Source organism: Pinus tabuliformis, chromosome 1_1, assembly GCF_031772625.1.
Source record: "Pinus tabuliformis cultivar Carrire ecotype Pingquan chromosome 1_1, CPIR1, whole genome shotgun sequence".
Taxonomy (NCBI): Eukaryota; Viridiplantae; Streptophyta; class Pinopsida; order Pinales; family Pinaceae; genus Pinus; species Pinus tabuliformis.
In genome coordinates, this window is record NC_142297.1 from 210,507,787 (window position 1) to 210,528,652 (window position 20,866).

A 20,866-nucleotide genomic window follows, 5' to 3' on the forward strand; every position below is an offset into this window, starting at 1 on the left:
AGTCAGCTTCATGTCAGTTTCAAGCTGACTCATCCTTTCTCCAAATATCCTATATATAGAGCTCTCTCATGAGGTCTAGGGAGGCTGGAATTTTGTGTAAAGCAAGGAAGTGATGTTGGTTTGAGTTTAGAGCTATTGGGCGATTGCTTTGAAGGAGGTGAAGAGGAGATTTCTTGCTGCTGAGAGGTGTTGCTGGATTGGGCCTCTATGGTTGTAACACTCTCAGAACTTTACTTCTTCCATTAATAAAGAATTTGAGGTTCCTCTATATACATGTGTTTCAATGATGTATTGTTGTACTTGTGTATTTGATTTATTCTAATCCTTGAATCAGTTATGAATGTATGCTTCTTGTAGTTTCCCTCTCTTGCCTTTTTGCAGGATCTTTGTGTAGCTGGGCCAGTGAAAGAGCAAGGAGCTGGGAGCAAGCAGCAAGGAGAGAAGACTGGATCAATCAATAGCGAAAGACATCGGTTGGTGGATCTCTTTCTCCTCTCTTTACTTTCATAAAGAAGAAATCTTAGATAGCTTTGCTTTCTGTTGTTGGTGAGGTACTATCACCCTTAGAGTAGGGATAGGGTCATTCCGTGTCGGATACTTTTCCCCGCAACAAATTGGCGACTCTACTGGGGAACGCATCTTATTGGTTGTTTGTGTTTCTTGCTATTCATTTCATAAACAAAGGGAGTACCGAATCAAACTGCATTTGGATCTTTCAGATGCAAAGTAGAGGGCAGCTACTCTAGCTCAGTTTCTGGGCATGTTTATGATTTGAAGAGCTGATCCACAAGGACTCTGAAGCTCTTAGTGATAGCTTTTCATCCTCCTAATTATCCCTTAGTGTGTACTTGACTGATAGCTTCTGATTTGGCCAAAAACTGTGAATTTTTGAGCAATCTGTGACCCGGAAACTGTGAAAAACGCAAGTCTCGTTCTTCAGTGCAGGCTGTACAAAGGCAGTCTGCATTTCAGCGCAGGTAGCCCCTTCGGGAACTGCGCTGAATGTCAATCTGACAGTCCAGAGCCTGCGCTGAACCAGTGTGGCAGTGTCCTACTGGGGTTTCCTACTGTGTCTTGCCCTGTTTTCACTCTTGTTTTTGCTGCCTGTTGCTTGTCAATGTACCTATCTGAAACCAACTGTCCTTGCCACTATTCCGCCTCGGTTGTATAAAGAAACTATGATTGTTCTTTGTGTATTTCTTGTTTCATTTACAGTTTCCCATAGCGAAAAGCGAACTAGTCTTGATGTGGCCTCTTAGATCCAGAACTGTGATAAGTGTCGTAGTGATCTTAAGGGCTAGTTTGATTGCTGTTCATAGCTGATTGAGCGTTTTCTTTCATCATATGGTTTGAATTTATACATTTCTAGTGTCGAAACAAGTAAATCTTGAGGTGTCTTTTGATTTTGGACAAGCTTGTTTGCTTTCACTTGAAATTAGATTCAAAGTTATACAACAGCTTTCTTTTTGTAATACATCAACATTAAGAAAGAGAAAAGAAATACCTGCATTGTGCATGTGCATTTTGACAGCTTGCATGTCGATTTAGGAAAAAGTGCATTAGTGTGTGCTCTATGATCTGTGTGAAAAGTTGATGTCTTTCCTTTCCCTCAGTAGTTAAGATTTTCAAAGTTGAAAGATTGAAAATCTTTCTTATCATCTTAGATTGCATCTAGGAAGTTGTTTATACATCTCGTGGTGATCCTTAAAGGCAAACTGCTAAGCAAGATCAACTTAAAATGAATTGAATTTACATAACAACGCATTGAAACATAACGCAAACACATAGAGGTCTAAGCTAGAGACGTGTTCCGGCATCGTTAAACGTGATATCTTAGCGTTGAGTGGTTGGGTGATTCCTCCACGGTGAAGCGATAAGTATCAATACGGACTTGTGCTCCCGCGTACCGTCGCGTATATTGGGAGACCCCTATAGGCATTTATCCTTTATCCTTAGGAAGCCGTGTCGGCCGCCCTACTGATCGCGATGCAGTGAACACAGCATTCACGAAGATCGACCACCCGTACCGTAAAACGTATTCTGTGGTTTCGCGAAAGGTTTGGCACACCCTCTGCCTAGATCTCCAGAGCAGTTTCTTTTGGCCTTTTTCAAACTCTATAACTGAAAAAGTCCAACCGAGCATTTGTCACTTCGGGCTCGTTAAAACATCGAAGGAGACTAGAGTCATCTTTAGCTTTTTCTCGACTCTTAAAAACTGAAAAAGCAAGTTGTGTCTAAAAGCGTCTAATAAAATTCATTCAATACGGAAACATAATTCCCCTTTTTGTATTTTAGTTGATCGAGTAATCCGCAACCGTGGAGGAAAGTCAATTGAAACCCCGTCGTTCGCGGAGGCTTGCGAGTCAACCGTCTTTGTCTCCGGAATCGAAAGTAGTACGGACGAAGCGAACTCGCTTGACCGGGTCAAAATCTCCCATTAAAGTTAGAACAACAGTTCCAACAACATCTGAGATTCTGGTCACTCCTAGTATTTCTGGAATCCCTGCCTCTATTGAAGAAGTTCAACAGCCACAGAGGGACAGTTGCACTGATCCTGGTCTGAGAACAAGTACTTGCATAACTGAACCAGTTCCATCTGTAACCGGTCCACAGAGTCTTGTTGCTCAAACAACTGTCGCTGTCGAAACAACCCCTTCTTCGGCACCAGAAATCTTTTACGGACCTGACGGTCTTCCTCTTCCTCCTGGTCTGATTGCAATAGAGGAAATCGTAGAGGACCCACAAGCAAATACTCCAACTCATTTTGGAGTAGGTGTCACTCTTTTTCCCTCTGCATCAGAAGTTTGTCCATCACCCGTGGAAGTTCCTGTAGAATCGCTGGGCAGTTTATTGGATAGACTTAAAATGTCTGAGCAACCATCGACATCTAGGACTGTGCCAAATGACACAGCGACGGCAGAAGCTCCTGCTGTCACTCCAACGATGTTTGCCGGCATACCAGCTATCCCAACTAGCTCTCAACAGCTAGAAGGAGTCCACCCAGGGACTATTACGACAGCTTGGTCTGTTCCAGTTTGTTCTTCCGGTATAATACCCGGTAATTCTTATGTTGAAACTAGACAAATTGATCCCTATGGAGGTCAATTTGGGCCATCCAGTCCTCAAAGGAAATCCATACCCTTGAGCTCCGGATTGTTACCGTATGGGGGGCAATATGCCCTTTCACTACCCCCTCCGGGAGGATACCCATACGGCAGTTTTCAACAGCATTCAGGTTTGACTGAAGTTACGACGAGCGGTTGGGTACCTATGTTACCCCAACAACCGAGAGTTGTATATTCTATGCAACAATGTGTACCTATGTCTAGCATCCCGACGACGCCAGCAATTGTAACCGTGTCGCAAGTTCAATCGATGCCTGTTGTATGTCAACCCCAGGTTGTAATGCAACAGCCCCTTGACCTTGCAACACAACCACAATCGCCAACTGCCGGGACGACACAGTTACAAATGGGTACAATAACCCCGCATCTTGGTTCGTCGGTTAGTATAGCACAACAAAACATGGCTTCACAACCATGGATGGTGCAATACCAACAACCTTAGTTTCAACAGGTGTACCAGGGATCTGAGCAACAGATCTTTGCGAATAGTGGACAACCCTATATTCAGAACGGGTTAAATCAACCACTTTACAGTGGCCAAATCCACCAGCCATATCAGTCATATCAGCATCAATTGCATTATGCTGGTATGCAAAGGCCTACTGCTCAAGCGATTCCATCGTATCCTGGGTACGCCTCGCCAAACCTGAATCAGCAGTTGCCATTCGTGGCGACTCTAGAATTACCAGATTTACATCGATTGACGAATGATCCAATCGCCTATGCCCATTGGTGGCCAACGATTCCTCACAAGCTTCCTTCGGACATTCCTAAATTCAATGGAAATCCTGGCGAAGACCCGTCGAATCATGTGATGACTTTTCATCTGTGGTGTTCGTCAAATACCTTGAATGATGATTCGATAAGGCTTCGCCTTTTCCAGAGGACATTGACTGGTCCGGCGGCTAAATGGTATATTGAATTACCTAGAGCCTCTTTCGACAATTTTAGTTCCCTAGCCACGACTTTCTTAACACACTTTCAGTTACCTATAAGGTACGAAACTAGAACAGAGATCTTAACCAATTTCAAGCAGACAACGGCCACACATATATCAGATCATATACATGAGTGGCGTCGTCGTCGCAGAATGGTAAAGACTTATGTTCCAGATCAGCTATTAGCTGAGTGGTTTATAAAGTCGCTTCTTCCTGCTATAACAGAAGATGTGGCCAAGGGAGGGGTCGTAACAGAGGAGCAAGTTATTGCTCATGCCCAGTATTTAGACTTAGTATATACTCAGTCTGGCATGCACTATGATAAGATACCCGACGCCCTCAGACCGGAATTTTCAATCCCTCCTCCTCCTGGATCAAATAATGCCTCTCACGCCGGCGATGGTGTGATTGGCACTGCAAACGCAAAGTCGACAAGGGACTCAAATAAGAAAGCCCGTAAGACTTCAAATCAAAAAGCGAATCAAGAAATTCTTGCTTCGGAAATAAATGCCATATCTGCAGATAAAGGCAAAAATTCCAATCAACCAGGAAGCAAGAAGAAGCAAAAGAAAGGGAAGAAGAAGAAACAGGATGAGTCATCCCCTCAAAGAACTTCTTCAAGCCCTCCTAAGAAAGGGAAACCAAAGACTCCATGTCATATATGCGATGAGGATCATTGGACAGCAGATTTTCCATACAAAGCTGAGCTTAAAATATTCTTTAAGAGTTCGAAAACCTCAGCTGTGTTGACTGATCCGTTTCCCAATCAAGGTCAAAATATGGTTGATAGTGGAAATGCTTCCCCGTCGCAAGTGCTAATGTTATCGATCTCTAAGCAACAAAATGATGCTTTGATTTCGACAAGGAGTAAAGATTACGGGAATCCACAGGTGTCGAATGACAAAGGTAAAGATCAACCTAGTAGTTCGATAACAATTTCGGCAGAAGTTGTACCCCCCATCAAGCATGAGTTAACAATAAAACCGCCAAAGGGAGTAGTACACAAGTCGACATTTAATCCTCGCGCCAAGGCGGCGCAGCATTATAACATAGTGGAAGATTGGGCCCAATCACCATCCGCTATGTCGACTCTTGAGGTACTGCAAAATTGCCCATCCCAAAGGCAGGCCTTGTTATCAGCTATTGGTGGAGTGGATCCTAAGGATTCCAATCTTGTATCCTTTGATCACCAGGGATACGATCCTCAGTTACCAGCTCAACTAGCTTTCCTTATTCAAGTGAAATCCATCAACAAAACTGTTCACCAAATAATTATTGATGAGGGGGCATCTACATGTATAATGTCGATGAGTTGCTGGAAAACTCTCGGATCTCCAACCTTGTCGCGATCTTCGACGGCACTAAAAGCATTCGACGGAAGGACGTACACCCCGTACGGCATCCTAAATAACTTGAAGGTTGAACTGGGGGGAAAAACAGTAGAAATTGATGTTGAAGTAATCGACGGAAACCTTGATTACAACATCCTACTGGGAAGGCCCTGGATATATGCCATGGCCGCAGTTGTGTCGACCTACTTCAGGAAGATTGCATTTCCCTTCCAAGGAGGAATTACAATCGTCGACCAACAAACATTTCTCCCCAACAGTTCACAAGTTACGGGAAGCGTTCCGATGATCCATGGAAGCAATCATTCGCTCCAAAATATCAGAGTAGGTCTCCTAAAAGACCCTACCTTAATGGGTACTTTTGCCCTACCGCCTCCGAGTAATCTGGCGGAAGTGGCCACAGTGGAATATGAAACCTTCTATATCTAATGGATCTAAGGCTTAGAGGATAGTTCTTCGCCGTGTCAACCTCATTAAAAAATGAAACGACCCCCTGAAGTCTAGGGGGCATGCACCTCGTTTGCATTATTATGCTGGGGGCATGAAACAAGATCCGAGCAGTTTTAGCACATAGTTCATGCTCGTTAAAAAATAAACATAAGATTGTGAGCAGGCTTTCCCTTAGAGTTCAAGCTCATTCAAAAAAAAATGAACTGGTAAATAACCTTTTGTGATCATAAATACATTAGCCATAAGAGCCTTGGTTGTGTTCGCCCGTCACCTCCACTTTTCATTTGGCCGATCATTCACCTCCATTTGTGTGTTTACCTCTTTTGAGAAACAGCTGCGAAGAGTGATTTCACCTAGCCATCCTTGTGACACTACCGTGATTGGAGAATTCCAACCTGTACCTGGAATCTGCTGCTATCCCTGTTTATCACTCGTTCCTCAAAAGACGAGTCTTCTTTGAGCTCTTTTCATCTGACTCGTAAAATATGAAAAGTTTGCCGAGTTTTGGCCTTCCAGCTCGTTAAAGGGACCGGAAGAGCTATCCCTCCTCTAGATTTTAATATTTTTGGACCTGAGGGATTATTGCACAAAAAGATCAAGCGCTTGTCTTGTTCGGCTCGTTAAAAGTACCGAACACTCATCCCTTCTGTATTGTTTTATACTTTTTCGAACTTAAGGGATTAGATGACGAAAAAGGAATTTTGGAGTTAACTTTCTGTACCTTTTCAGACTCTCTAAAAATGAAAAGTACCGAGTTTTCCTTGTCGTTAGACTCGTTAAAATGATTAAATAGCGACAAACTTGTCTTTAGACGAGAACGAGTTTCCCTATCGCTAAGCTCGTTAAAACATAGCGATGGGCTTGCCCGAAGGGCAGGTTATAGAACAAGCATATGTTATCCTCCTCAAGCTTGACAAAAATAAAGAGGTACTGGTCAGAAATGACTGGGGAAAAATTGGGAGAACCTCAAAGCTTTAATGGTAGCAAGTCGCTCTTGAACATGACACTTTTCCTCCGTACCACATCGGGTTGGGTTGTTTCATTCACCGGTCTCATCACCATGGTCCTCGCAAAACCATCCACATTTGGGGTAATGCTACTGATCCATCGCATCAGTGTCGTTATATGTTCAAGAGAGGTCATTCAGAAAGTGTCAACCGTGTCCCATCCACTGCCATACATTATCCTTCATCCGTCCATGATCGCCACCCTGAATCATATGTCACAGTTTGTTTTCACCTCCACTAAAATCATTAGCTCCATTCCGTGTCATTGATGTGGGATTCATTAAGGCCCTCCTTTGACGGATCGCTTCTTGTCGACTTCAGCTCATTATCCAAGAAGTTGATCTAGGAACAACCCCCTCAGTACTTTGAAGCTTGCATGCCTCAATGGCAAGTTTCTCACTTCCGGCGACAGGTATACATCAATGACCTTCGACCAGAAGATTTTGCGTGGCGTTCGACGCCAAGTCCTTTATTCACGCCACGTGAATTGTACTGCAGTACCTTGAGGGTCATTATCATTATCGGTGATTCCTCTCGCGCTTGTTAACGGTTTTCATCATTGACCGGTAATCAAGCGATGTATTTCCATGTTCGACTTCAGCGCAATTCTCACATGGATCGACTTGTACTTAGAGTGAAGATCGAACGAGTTTGAAGACCCCGGATCTAGTTTCATCCATCTGGGCTGCGATATATATTCAGGAAATATAAAAACATTTGTCATGTACATCATTGCAGCAGATGATCATCCTATTCAAAGGATGATAATTTCAGCAGAGAATTATCAGTCTACCATCAGACGATCGTCTGTTCTATGTACCAAAATGTATTTATAAAGCTGAGCATGGGAATGCCCGCCTCAGCTAGATCATGAAAACAGAATGAAAAATAATGTATTGTATTGTATTTTATTACAGGACACCTCTCAGCGATTGAATGAACTTCGGATCCTCTGGATAAAGCATTTCACCCGATAAACGACCTCATACTTTAGGGGGCAACTGTTATAGACATTTTTGTGCCTTACAGCATGAAGCATGAAATGTCAATAATCTGAGGGATCCAAAGTCCCTAAACATGTTGTTCTTACCCCTAGAGGAACAAGGTCAGCAAACCACAGCACTTCAGATCAGTTCTCCACCTGAAAACACTCAAAAACAAGCAATTTCAGGATCATGTCAGCTGCCCCATTGAGCATCTGCGCTGAATGTCAACTGCTCCACTCTGTACCTGCACTGAATGTCAACAGTAATGAAGGCTACCTGCGCTGGGCGAGATTGGCCAAGTGGCACAGTCATTCTGCAAGGTGTCAGATGCCCAGGAAGCTTCTAAAATGACACTTGGATCAGAAAATTCGCCCTATGATGAGTAAGAGGTCCTTAAACTCCAAGTGGAAGCTAGGATCTCCAAGTGGACTCAAGAACTGAAGTATAACTGAAGAGGGAGAGGACACAAGTCAGCTTCATGTCAGTCTCAAGCTGACTCATCCTTTCTCCAAATATCCTATATATAGAGCTCTCTCATGAGGTCTAGGGAGGCTAGAATTTTGTGAAAGCAAGGAAGTGTTGTTGGTTTGAGTTTAGAGCTATTGGGTGATTGCTTTGAAGGAGGTGAAGAGGACATTTCTTGCTACTGAGAGGTGTTGCTGGATTGGGCCTCTATGGTTGTAACACTCTCAGAACTTTACTTCTTCCATTAATAAAGCATTTGAGGTTCTTCTATATACATGTGTTTCAATGATGTATTGTTGTACTTGTGTATTTGATTTATTCTAATCCTTGAATCAGTTATGAATGTATGCTTCTTGTAGTTTCCCTCTCTTGCCTTTTTGCAGGATCTTTGTGTAGCTGGGCCAGTGAAAGAGCAAGGAGCTGGGAGCAAGCAGCAAGGAGAGAAGACTGGATCAATCAATAGCGAAAGACATCGGTTGGTGGATCTCTTTCTCCTCTCTTTACTTTCATAAAGAAGAAATCTTAGATAGCTTTGCTTTCTGTTATTGCTGAGGTACTATCACCCTTAGAGTAGGGATAGGGTCATTCCGTGTCGGATACTTTTCCCCACAACAGTCGCTTTTATAGAGAAGTGGCCAATCAGAAGTCTCATTCCCACAAGAGTTGAGCATGGTGGTTAACGCCATGATCAGTGGTCGAATGAGGCAATCTACAACATTATTGGTGTTTCTCTTCTTATACTTGATATTCAAATGGAACTGTTGCAGGTATGTGGACCACTTCTGATGGCGATCATTCTACAATTTCCCTTGGGTGTGTGTGAACTACAGGGGCCGGTGGTCTGTGTGGATGGCCATTTCTTTCCCCAAAATGTAATGCTTCCATTGTTGGCAGGCCTGCATAATGGAATACATCTTTTTGTCATAAGTGGGATACTTCTGAACTGTGTCTGAAAGTGTCTCACTATGATATGCCATTGGATGCCCGTGTTGAGTAAGGGCTGCCCTAATAGCATAGTCAGAGGCATTTGTCTCGACCTCAAATGGTTGTTGCAAGTCTGGTAATGCGAGCATTGGTGCCAAGAAGAGGTGATCTTTCAACTCTGTGAATGCCTTCTGTTGAGATTTAGACCAAAAGAATTTTTCTTTCGCTCCTCTGTTGGTGACTTGACTCAAAGGCCAAGTGATATGAGAAAATCCCAACACGAATCTGTGGTAGAAGTTGGCAAGACCTAAAAAGCTACGGAGCTCTGTCAGAGTGGTTGGAGATGGCCAATCCCGAAAGACTTGGATCTTGGCTGGATCCACATGCACCTTCCGTTCATCAATAATGTATCCCAGATACTGAACCTGGGTCATGCCAAAAGTGAATTTCTCCAAATTGTCACATAACTTGTGTTGCCGCAGTGTTTGGAGAACCTGTTGGATGTGGTGGAGGTGCTCTTCCCAACTCTAGCTAAAGATTAGGATGTCATCCAAGTATACCACTACAAATGAGTTGGTGAATGGACGCAAGATGTCATCCATTAACCTCATGAAGGTTGCAGGATCATTCGTCAATCTGAAAGGCATAACCAACCATTTGAAAAGGCCCTCCTTGGCTTTGAAGGTAGTCTTCCACACATCACAGGGTTCGATTGGTACCTGGTGATATCCTGAATTCAAATCAATCTTGCTGAAATATTTCCCCCCTTTAGTTGGTCCAGGAGATCATCAATCCATGGGATCGGTTACCTATTACAAACAGTGATCTTGTTCAGCGCCTAATAGTCAATACAGAGTCTCCAAGTCCCATCGTTCTTCTATACCAACACGATCGAGCTCCCACAGTGTGATGAACTCGGACGGATGTGACCTTTCTGCAACATCTCCCCAATTTGCCTCTTGATTTCATTGTTCTCTAGAACGGAGTGCCGATAGATTGGTCCATTGGGTAGCGGCGCACCTCGGGTCAGATCGATGGAGTGCTTGACCTAACAGTGCAAAGGAACCCCTGCGGGGGAGGTGAAGATGTCCTCATACTCCTCCACTACCTTGTCCATCTATCGTTGTTGTGCAAAGGGGCCCTGTCTGGAGGTTGTGGCCACTGTCTTCTTCTTTCCTTGAGGGTGTATCATTAGGAAAACAAATTTCCCGGTTATGGATTCACACATAGCATGGGGCCTTGATTCACACATAGCATGTCGCTTCCACAAGTATGGTTGTCATAATAATACATCACAAACATCAAGGGGAGCAACATCACACAATACCTCATCCATGAAGGGCTTGATGTTGTATGGAATGCGACACTGCTATATCATGCGAAGATCACGTCCTTGGTGAAGCCACCTGATGGTGTATAGTTGTGGATGTGTTGTGTTCGGTAATCCTAGCCGCGTCATGACTTTTGCTGAAATGAGGTTCTTTTGGCTCCCGCTATCAACAATGAACTATAGCAGGGAGCGCTTTACCCACGTCTAGGAGTGGAAGAGGTGATCCTCCTCCTCTGGATCTTCGGGTTCCTCCTTCTGGATCTCCATGGTGGCAACAGTCGCATTGGGCTCCATATCGGTAATCTACTTCCCTTTGTCATTCCCCTTGTCAAGTTCTAACTCAGATTCAGAACATGCATCTGATTCTAAAACCTTTAGCTTGGCCAGCAGTTACTGCTTGGCCCAACACTCACTTGTGTTGTGAGTAGAGCTCTTATGGAACTCACACCACTTTCTCGTGTCCTTTTTTGTCTTCACGGCATTGTTCTTTGCTTGTAGCTTTGGCGGGTTATCTTGGGTCACCCTGCCTTGGCTTTGTCCTTCGTTCTGCGGTTTGGGGGCACCTTTCCCTTGCTTCAGATTTTCAGATCCAAAGTCTCACTTCTTCTATTTAAAATTTTGCTCGATCTTGACAACATATCGGTATGTCGTGCCGAGCGAGGAGATGTTTAGGAATTCTATTTCTTCCTATATGTACCTATCCAGGCAACTGTGGTATTTGAGTACCAAAATTCTACTCCAAATCCTTGATACCAAACTTTGTGCGAAGGGTATGGAAAATATTGGTAAAATCCGACACGTCTTGGTCCCTTCCCTGCCGCAGTGTGGTCCACTTTATGTATTGATCCTTATAGCTTCCGACAGGGTAGTACTGCTCCTTGATGGTAGCCTGGAATGAATTCCAAGTGGGTGCGGTTGAAAACAGTGAGGCTGTACTTTCATCCTTCTACTCGCAGTAGGTTTCCCACTAGTCCTTGATGTGGGGGCGGCTTTGAGAAGAGCGAAAGTAATCTTTTCCCGGCCGGAAAAATCATGAACAGAAAAATGCCCTTCTAGTAGATTTAACCATTTATCTACAGTGTCTGCATCTATTTAACCCTCAATTATGGGAATGTCAAAGTTAACGTATACCTTAAAGGGTGTGGCGCTTCCAGAGTAGCTACTAGAAATAGATGTGTTGCCCCTGGGTAGCCGCTCAAGGATCTGGGCAAAGTTGTCCATCATCGCATTCCTTTGTCACTTGAGGGCCTCTTCGAGCAAGATTTTGATAGGATCCACTACCCCCTCGTATTTCTTTTCATCCACCATGGGAGGTCGTCAGGATTTGCGAGGCTACTCTTGCAAAGGTTTGACCAGTTAAAGCCCTAACTCCTTATATCCCGGCCTCATTGGGGACATGCAAAGAAAGACAGAGAAAGAGCAGACCACTTTGACACCATTGATCTAGATTTAAATTGGAACGCAACAATTACAGATACAACCATACATATATAGATGCAACAGAAATAATACTTCTTTTCATTACTGTAAAATACTAAAATATGCTTACAAACAAAAATGGAAATAAACTAGCTAGGGCAATGATATTTTATCTCTGAGAAGAGATGTGGCAGCTACATGCCTCTGAACTATGTTTTTTTTTTTTTTAACACGATCGATTACTATTATATTATAAAAAACTTCAGCAAAGGAAAAAGTCCTATTACATATATTGGAGGAAGCGAAGCTGAATTGATCCGAAATGGGCACGCAGTCCCTTGATCCAATTCACTAGACTTGAGATTTAAGACTTGGAAGGTATAACGACTATATTTCCATATGAACTGGCCTAGGAGCAAGCAGTATTTACAATGCATAAGATGTTTTACAAGAATTTATTTACTGTATCATCAGGCGGTGGCTCTTTTTTGTCACTGTTCTTTGTAGAGGTCTCCCCTTGCATGCTTTAGGGCATAGTTTTTATGTGGTTGATGGCTTCTTCCAGGTGATTGCACTTCTCTTTGAGGCTTTCTATTTCCGCCCTCTGTTTTTCAAGATTTTTCCTCTTGGATTTACTATCAGCCTGAACTTCTTCTTTGAGATAGTTGAAGTGCTTGACGAAGCGGGCAATCATGAAGCAGTGCACCTTACAGAGGGAGCAACTGCTGTTGGTACTGACACAGTCCAGAGGATTTTCAAACATTGTCGACGAGTCTTGAATAGTCTTGGAAATCTTGAAGCAGAGCTTAAAAGAGTTGATATATAGAAGAGAGGAAAGGTTGACAGAGGTTTTGGAGGGAGAAGACTGGTAGATCAGATAAGTGGGAGAGGAGCAGATCAGAGAAAGGCTCGAGGCTCCACAGATAGGGAGGGGGAGGCAGGGAGAAGCAGGGTCGGGGGGGAATAGCTTCTATAGAAAAGAACAGAGAATATGGCGAGAGGATGGTGACAGAGGTAAAGGGGAACTCAGAACTAAGTAACGGTGGCTGATGAGGTTGAGAGGAGCTGATTCACAAAGACAACGACAATGTTAAAGAGAAAGAAAATACAATCCCAAAAAACACAATCAATACCTCGCCAGGCAGAATTTGAAGAACTTCTTCGGCTGAGGAGCACCGAGAGCGATCTAGAACAACTGAGACTTGAACCTTTGACCACCTGGGACGATCTGTAGGAGGCACGACTGGAGCACGAGCCTTTTCCAAGATGGCAGAGCAAAACTGAAGCACTGAACTGGCTAAACTAAGGCACCTCGTGCTGTTTATAAGCCCACTCAGATCGGATCGGGCTACTCAGATATTTTTCTGTCCCAAATGTCATTTCGAGTATTTCTTGAGCAGCCTCTGAGGATTACGAAATGATCGATGCCTAACTTCTGGTTTATTTTATCACGAGACTCTTCCCGGTCCATTATCCAGTACAGATTTTCCATAAGCCTGAGGATTTCATTGACAGTGCTTTTGATGTGGTGATGGACATTGTCAATGGGGAGGGAATCAGATGTCCAATTGCAAGAATTAAGGGGAGAGGTGAAATTTTTGTTGAGGTGACTATGGTAGCCTTAGATCACGAGCCCGATTGAGGAGAGGGCCAAATTATGGAATTGGTTTGTCATAAGTGTGTTCATTCTCACAGACCTGTCCTGTGGGTCTGATGACTGCACTGTTGGCTAGAGAATCCGCCTTGATGTTGTGGTTTCTCATGACATGTTTGCGTTAGATGGTCCCCAGCTGATTTGATTTATCCTTGATCCTGTGCTTGATTTTGTTGAGGGCCTGGTTCTTGAAGTCTCCCCCTGAAGCCATAGCTGCAATCACAATTGCCGAATCACCAATTATGACTGGATTTTTAGCTTGAAGTTTTTTCAGGATGCAGGTACCTAGAAAAAGGCTATAGGCCTCTGCCATATTGTTTTTCATGTTTACAAATCTCCATTCATAAGTGGTGATAACTTTCCCATTTTGGTCTATGATTATTCCCCCTACCCCTGCTTGACCAGGGTTGTTTTTGGATGCGCCATCGAACTGGAGAGTGAAATTATTTTGCTCTTGAATCCACTATTCTATGTCTTTTTGAGTTCCCCTGAGTTTCCACTGGAATAAACCAATTGGAATTTATTGTACCATTATTCCTCTTCCTTCTGCCAATTGGAGTGATCAGTTTTTGTAACAGTGTTGGCACTTATCATTTCTGGAACTAGGCCTAGAGTTTTAGCCAGAGGGCGAGCTAGGTTTGGTTTTTGGTTTTTAAAGATGCAGTTGTTCCTAGAGAGCCAAATTTGCCAACAAAGAGTAGAAGGGATACATTTTCCGTAGGCGAGTGATGGTGGATTTGCCTTTTCTTGCATGGGGGTAGCTTTTCTCCAAGTTTCTATTGAGGATTGTGAGCTGATCGAAGTTTTCTCTAGGAGGCCTTAGAGGGATGATAATTTGATTCCAACAGTGTTGAGGAAAGGGGCAATCAAGGAAAAGATGTTGACTGCTCTCCTCCTCCGAGCAACAGAGGCAGCAAATTGAGCGACCATGAATCCCTTTTTTTTTTTAGATTTTCGGCAGTGAGGATCTTCCCTTTGAGGAGGGTCCACGCAAAAAATTTAATCTTTGGGAGGCATTCGGTTTTCCACACTGCTGACCAAAGATTCCAGTTATCTAGATTGTTTCTAGATTGGAGAAGTTTATACCCTTCTTTTACAATGAACTTTCCTCCACTTGGGTCCCAGACGAAGCTATCATGAGCTAATTTGTTTAAAGGAGCTGCTCCCATCAACGTTTTCTTAAGGTCTGCCCATTGATTATTGAGGTGGTTTGGGAGGGGGAGGTCCCTCCAAGAAAACCAACTATTGTGGTCCCAAACCGAGATGTCAAATAAGGAATGCCAATTTTTAGCCTCCATCCATAATTTCAGGGGTCTGAACTGCTGGAGAAGGTTTCTTGGCTCCGATCCCATAATTCTATCAGTCCAGAGATTTATTTCTTTTCCATTCCAGGTGACTTTGAGATATGATTTTTGATTTGGGGGATGACTTTTTTGATGAGTCTCCAAGCCGGAGTGCATGGTCTTTCCACTATCAAATCAGTGAGAACCTTGGAGTGCTGCCCATTGAGGTATTTTCTTTTGAGAGCCTCAACCCACCAGCTGCCTTTTTCCATTAGCATTCTCCACACAAGTTTGAAGCCCATCGCTTTATTAGTAAGGCTTGGAATTTTGATTGCTATGCCCCCTTTTTCGAAGGGGAGGATTACCTGTTCCCATCGGACCAAACTGAATTTTTTTGTATCTTGTTTCCCTCCCTGCCAGAGAAAGCCTCTCATAATTAACTCCAATTGTTTGTGTATACTAGCTGGGGCCAGAGTGACAGCATACTGATAAATGGGAAGGGCTAAGAGAAGAGCCTTTATGAGGGTGGTCCTGCCCGCAAGATTTAGCCACGACAACCCCCAACTGTGGAGAAGCCCTCTCATTTTTTCAATCTGCTTGTTCCAAATCTCAGACTTGACAACTTCTTTTGCCAAGGGAAGGCCAAGATATGAAAAGTGGCTCCAGTTTCTTTGAACTGGGATGTCCATGATTAGAGAGATTCTTTGCATTACTTGGAGAGATAAATTCCAAGTGTAAATTCTGCACTTATTGTTGTTAAGCAATCCCCGTGAGACATCCAGGAAAGTGTCCAGGGTTCTCTTGAATCTCCTTGCAATTAACCCTGAGGCTCCACCTATTAAGAGAGTCTCATCGGCAAAGAGATAGTGATTTATTTCTTTTATTCCTCTCGCTATGCTGATACCTGTTATCTCCTTTTTCTTCCTTAGATTTTCTAGATGTATGCTTAAGGTTTCTGCCATGATGATGTAGAGGAAGGGTGAGAGGGGGCAGCCTTGTCTCAAACCTCTGGAGCTTCGGAAGTAGCGACTGGGCCTGCCATTGATTAGGGGGGTTGTCCAAGGATTTGAAATACATTCCATAATGATGTTTATGAATTTGTTGGATATTCCAAACTTCCGGAGGACAGCAGCTAAGAATTGATGATTGACCCTGTCAAAGGCATTTGCCATGTCAAGTTTTATGATCATACCTCTTTCCTTTCTATGGAAACTGTTGTGGATTGCTTCTTGGATCAGAATGACATTGTCCGTTATTTGTCTTTTAGGAACGAATCCTCCTTGGTTCTCTGAGATAAGGGAGGGCAATAGCTTTTTCAGTCTATTTGCCAAGATTTTGGTAACTATTTTGTAGGAGACATTGCAGAGGGAAATGGGTCTGAAGCGATCAAAGGAGAGGGGGTTTGGATCCTTGGGGATAAGCGCCAAATGGGAAGTTTTTGTATTTTCTCCCATCTTGGTTTTTTTGAAAATATTTTTGACCATCCTTACGAAGTCTTTCTTTATAATATCCCAATGAGTCCTGTAGAAAGCAGTTGTGAAGCCGTCAGGTCCGGGAGCCTTGTCCGACTGCATGCTACACACGGCTTCTCTAATTTCTTCCTCCAAGACATCCTGATCCAGCTCGCTATTTTGCTGCTCATTGATTTTACAATCGACTGGTTGCAGAAAGTCCACGCTGTCCATAGACTGGGAGTCTGCAGATAAGAGAGTTTTGAAGTGATTGTGGGCAGCTTCTTTGATTTCCTCTTGCTCTCTTAATTCTTTTCCCTCAGCAGTGATTTTATCTATTTGATTTCCTGCTCTTCTGAGCTTAAGGTTATTATGGAAGAAAGAAGTGTTTTTATCTCCCGCACTGAGCCAGAGGCACCTCGATTTTTGTCTCAGCTCCTCTTCCTCTTCTCTGTTCTACCTATATAGTTCCCTAAACATTTCATTTTCCTGTGATTGCTCTTCCTTTGAGATTTGTTGATCCTCCTTTTCCTGGTTCCATTTTTCCAATTTTCTGTGTAGCTCGATTCTTTTGTTTTTCTCTAATATTGCATTCTCTTTTGCCCACTTTTTGATTGCTGCTCTTAGGGATTTTAATTTGGATTCCCAGACATAGTGAGGGGATCCAATGACTTCCATCTCCCAACTTTCTTTGATGATCTTGCGGAAGTCCTCCTTGCTATCCCAAATTTTATTGTATTTGAACGGGATTGGGCCGAGATTTCCTATTCTGTCAAGAATCAAGACCACAGGCTTGTGATCTGATGTTGTGGCATGGACGATCTTACTTTTTATTGAGGAGAAACCTGTAGCTATACTTTCATGGATCAAGATCCTGTCAAGTCTTTCTTTGATGTTGTGTGTTCCTGCTCTCTTATTGCTCCATGTAAATTTCCCATTGCATGGTGGGATGTCGATGAGTTTGTAAGTTTCTATTATTTTTTCCAGAGCATCTCTTGAAGGGTCAGCAAGGAATTTCCCTCCTATTTTTCCTTCAATGTTTCTTATTAAGTTAAAGTCACCACCCAGAACTGTATTCCTATTTTGACATGCCTGCAGCTCTGAATTGATAGATTCCCAACAATATGCTTTGTCCCTGTAGTGATTTGGAGCATAAATGTTGAGCACAATAAATTCCTCTTTTGTGATTTTATTTTTGAGGTCAGTTCTGACCCACCAGTAGGTTGAGTTTTGTCTGATGAGGTCCCATTTTCTCTTGTTCCACAATGTACCTATTCCTCCTGAGGTGCCCAATGAATCTGTTGTTGTTCCTGCAAAGCTTTTGTATCTTTTTGTAAATGTTTGAAAGTCTTGGTTTGAACATTTTGGTCTCTTGGATTAGGAAAAAATCTGGCTGCTCATGACTGATTAAATCCCGGGCTGCGTTGGATTTTAGGGAGGAGCCCAGGCCCCTACAATTCCAAGAGACGAGTATCATTACTTATTGGTTTTTTGGTGAGCCCCGCTCTTCTCCTTCGTCTTTTCCCCACTTCCTTTTTGCTTGTCCAAGAAAGAGTCCTTCGGTTGTTGAGTGCCCATGGTCATTTATTTAGCTGCTGTTTCATCTCTTATTTCTTTATTTGATTTCCTGCCTGCTTTTTTTGGTGGGTCTGAGGTGTAGCTTGCTTCTTTGAGTTTGTTTCTTGTTAGGATACGTTCTATGGTAGGGGGTGGGGAGGGAAGGATCTGAGAAGGGGAGGGAATGACTGCTAGAGCAGTGGCTGAGGGAGAAGAAGGGGGAGGATGGGTCTTCGTCCGCCAGAGATTCAAAGGGGTTGGAAGAGGAGGGGAAAGGCTGAGTCAAGATGGGAGGGGGGGGGAGGGGAGCGGCTTGGGGTTCAGGGGGAGGCTTAGGTTTAGGGCCAGACTGATTGGGGTTTGATTTCTTTTTTTTTACTTTCTCCCATGTGCCTTCGCTAGCTTCAGCATTTTCATTCATTTCATTTACTTTTAGTTTACTACACCTATTAGCAAAATGACCATATTCATGGCATACCTTACATTTGAACGGGATTTGTTCGTAGTCCAGCTACTGAATATGGGTCCATTGGTCCACTTTGATCTTGATAGCTTCCGGTAGGCCCTTTCCTAAGTCGACTTCAACACAGATCCTTGCACAAGCATGCATATTATCCTTTGGTTCGCATCTGTCAATGTATTTTCCCACAGCGTTCCCAATAGCTTTAACCGATTCATCCCCCCAGCAATGAAGAGGGAGGTGAGGCAGGCGAACCCAAACCGGGACTGCATTTGGGATATCCATTTCTGGGTCAAAGTCGGGGGACCATCTATTCAGGTAGAGACCTCTTGAGTCCATGAAGTAGGGACCATTTCTGAAGATGAGGTTCTGGTCTTCTTTGGTTTCAAAGAGGAAAGTGTAGTAGCCCCTTCCACAGAATCTTATGGCGATTTTCCCTTGAATGTTCGCGTTCCAGTTACGCTCCACCCATTTCTGAACCGCTTTGGGAGATGGCCAGAGACCAGTAAACTGTCCTACCAAACCTCTCTCAGCCAAAGAGATCGTTGCCTTCCTTGGGAGACTGGGAGGAAGAGAGATTTCTGGAATGTCAGCCAGCTTCTTAACAAACTTTGAGGCTGTAGGTCTGATTCTAGAGGATGCATTTTCGGAAATGAGAGAAGCAAAAATTTCCGCCTGGTCTTCATTGTCTTGTTGCTAGGAGGGATCAATCCCAGCCATGAGAGAAGCAGAAGGAGGCCAGTCTCGACACTGATCAGAGGAGGGTGAGGACCGAAAGCAAGAAAGGATATGAAGAAGGAGGGAGGCCCCGCAGCAGGGGCTGCCAGGCAGGGGGCCTACGGAGGGCCGCAGGAGGCGGAAAGTAGAGGGCGGGAGCACTAAAACCACAGCAGGGGCCAACTGTCGGGGGATCAAGAAGGGGAGGGCCCAGTAGCAAGGGCTGCTAGGTGGGAGGCCTGTAGAGGGCCGTAGAAGGTAGAGTTGCAGAAGCACGGGAGCCACTAGTTGCTGGGCAATCTTCTTTACGCATCATTTACTTATCCCCTGAAGTTTTGTATCATTAATTTTCACCCTCCTCTGAACTATGTTACAATGAGACTCGAAGGCCTATTTATTGTTGAGAAACAATGGAAAACCCTAAACATCCAAAAACCTAACCCTAGAAGATGAAACGCCAAATTATGGGCCTCATTTAGGTAAATTGGTACATCAACTTCCTGGGGTCGTAACTTTGGCATACAATCTTTGGTTGATGCGCACAATATCTCGTTAGAAAGATCTATCCAAGAACTATAACTTTGGAAAGACAAATATCAGTCCATGGACCCATGTTGCTCCCAGTTTTCCCAAAAAACGTCGTTTAGGGCCTTAAAAACTGCTAAACATAGTAAACTGTGCTACAATTAAGGAAACGGAAAAGATGAAATAAACAGTGGTGGGGGTCCAAGTGGAATTGGTGGGTGGCCACCAATATCCACATGGATCAAAAATCAACCATGGTCAACAATAATATCAATAATATCAATACCTAGGGTTTATTAATCTAAGGGTTCATATCCTAGGGGTATACTATTATTGATAGGTTTATCTTATTAATCCTTGGGTTTAATATAAATACCTTGGGTGTATAATCCATTAGGTTTATAATATAAATTTCTTGAGTTTATAATATTTATCATATGGTTTATATTCTTAGGTCTATTATTCAGCCTAGGGTTTACAATATCAATCCCTTATGTTTATTAATTTTAGGGTTTATATTCCTTAGGTTTAATATTCAACCATGGTCCAACGTCGCATTGTGGCAAAGATTCTCTCAATTTGAAAAACAATCATGGCCAACCATCACATTTTTGTAACAAAGATTGTCTCAATATGAAAATCAATCATGGTCAACTATGTTTGTTTTAGGGTTTATAATATTTATCTCAAGGTTTATATGCATTGGATTTACAATATTAATCCTTTGGGTTTTTGAGTTTTTAGTATTAATCCATTACATTTGTTAGTGCCTTGGGTTTATAATATCAATCCTCTGGGTTTATTAATCTAAGGGTTCGTATTCCTATGGTATAATATTATTCATAGGATTTATAATTAATCCTAGGGTTTAATATAATTTTTTTGGGTTTATAATCCATTAGGTTTATAATATAAATTCCTTAGGTTTATAATATTAATCATAGGGTTTAATATTAAGTTTAGTTTTTACAATATTAATCCGTTAGGTTTACTAATTTTAGGGTTTAATATTTATCCTAAGGTTTAATGTTATTCCCTTGGGTTTTTAATATTAATCCCTTGGGTTCACATTGTGACAAATATTATCTCAATATGAAAATCAATAATGGTCAACCATGGTTCAACGTCATATTATGACAAAGATTGTCTCAATATGAAAATCCGTCATGGTCAACCATGGTCCAACGTCGCATTGTGATAAAGATTGTGTCAATATGAAAAACAAC

General features: G+C 42.9%; 1 pseudogene; it reads left to right on the forward strand.

Annotated features, from left to right (window-relative positions):
• Nucleotides 1-20,866, forward strand: part of LOC149212283 (callose synthase 3 pseudogene) — a 78,620-nt pseudogene that overhangs the window by 18,875 nt on the left and 38,879 nt on the right.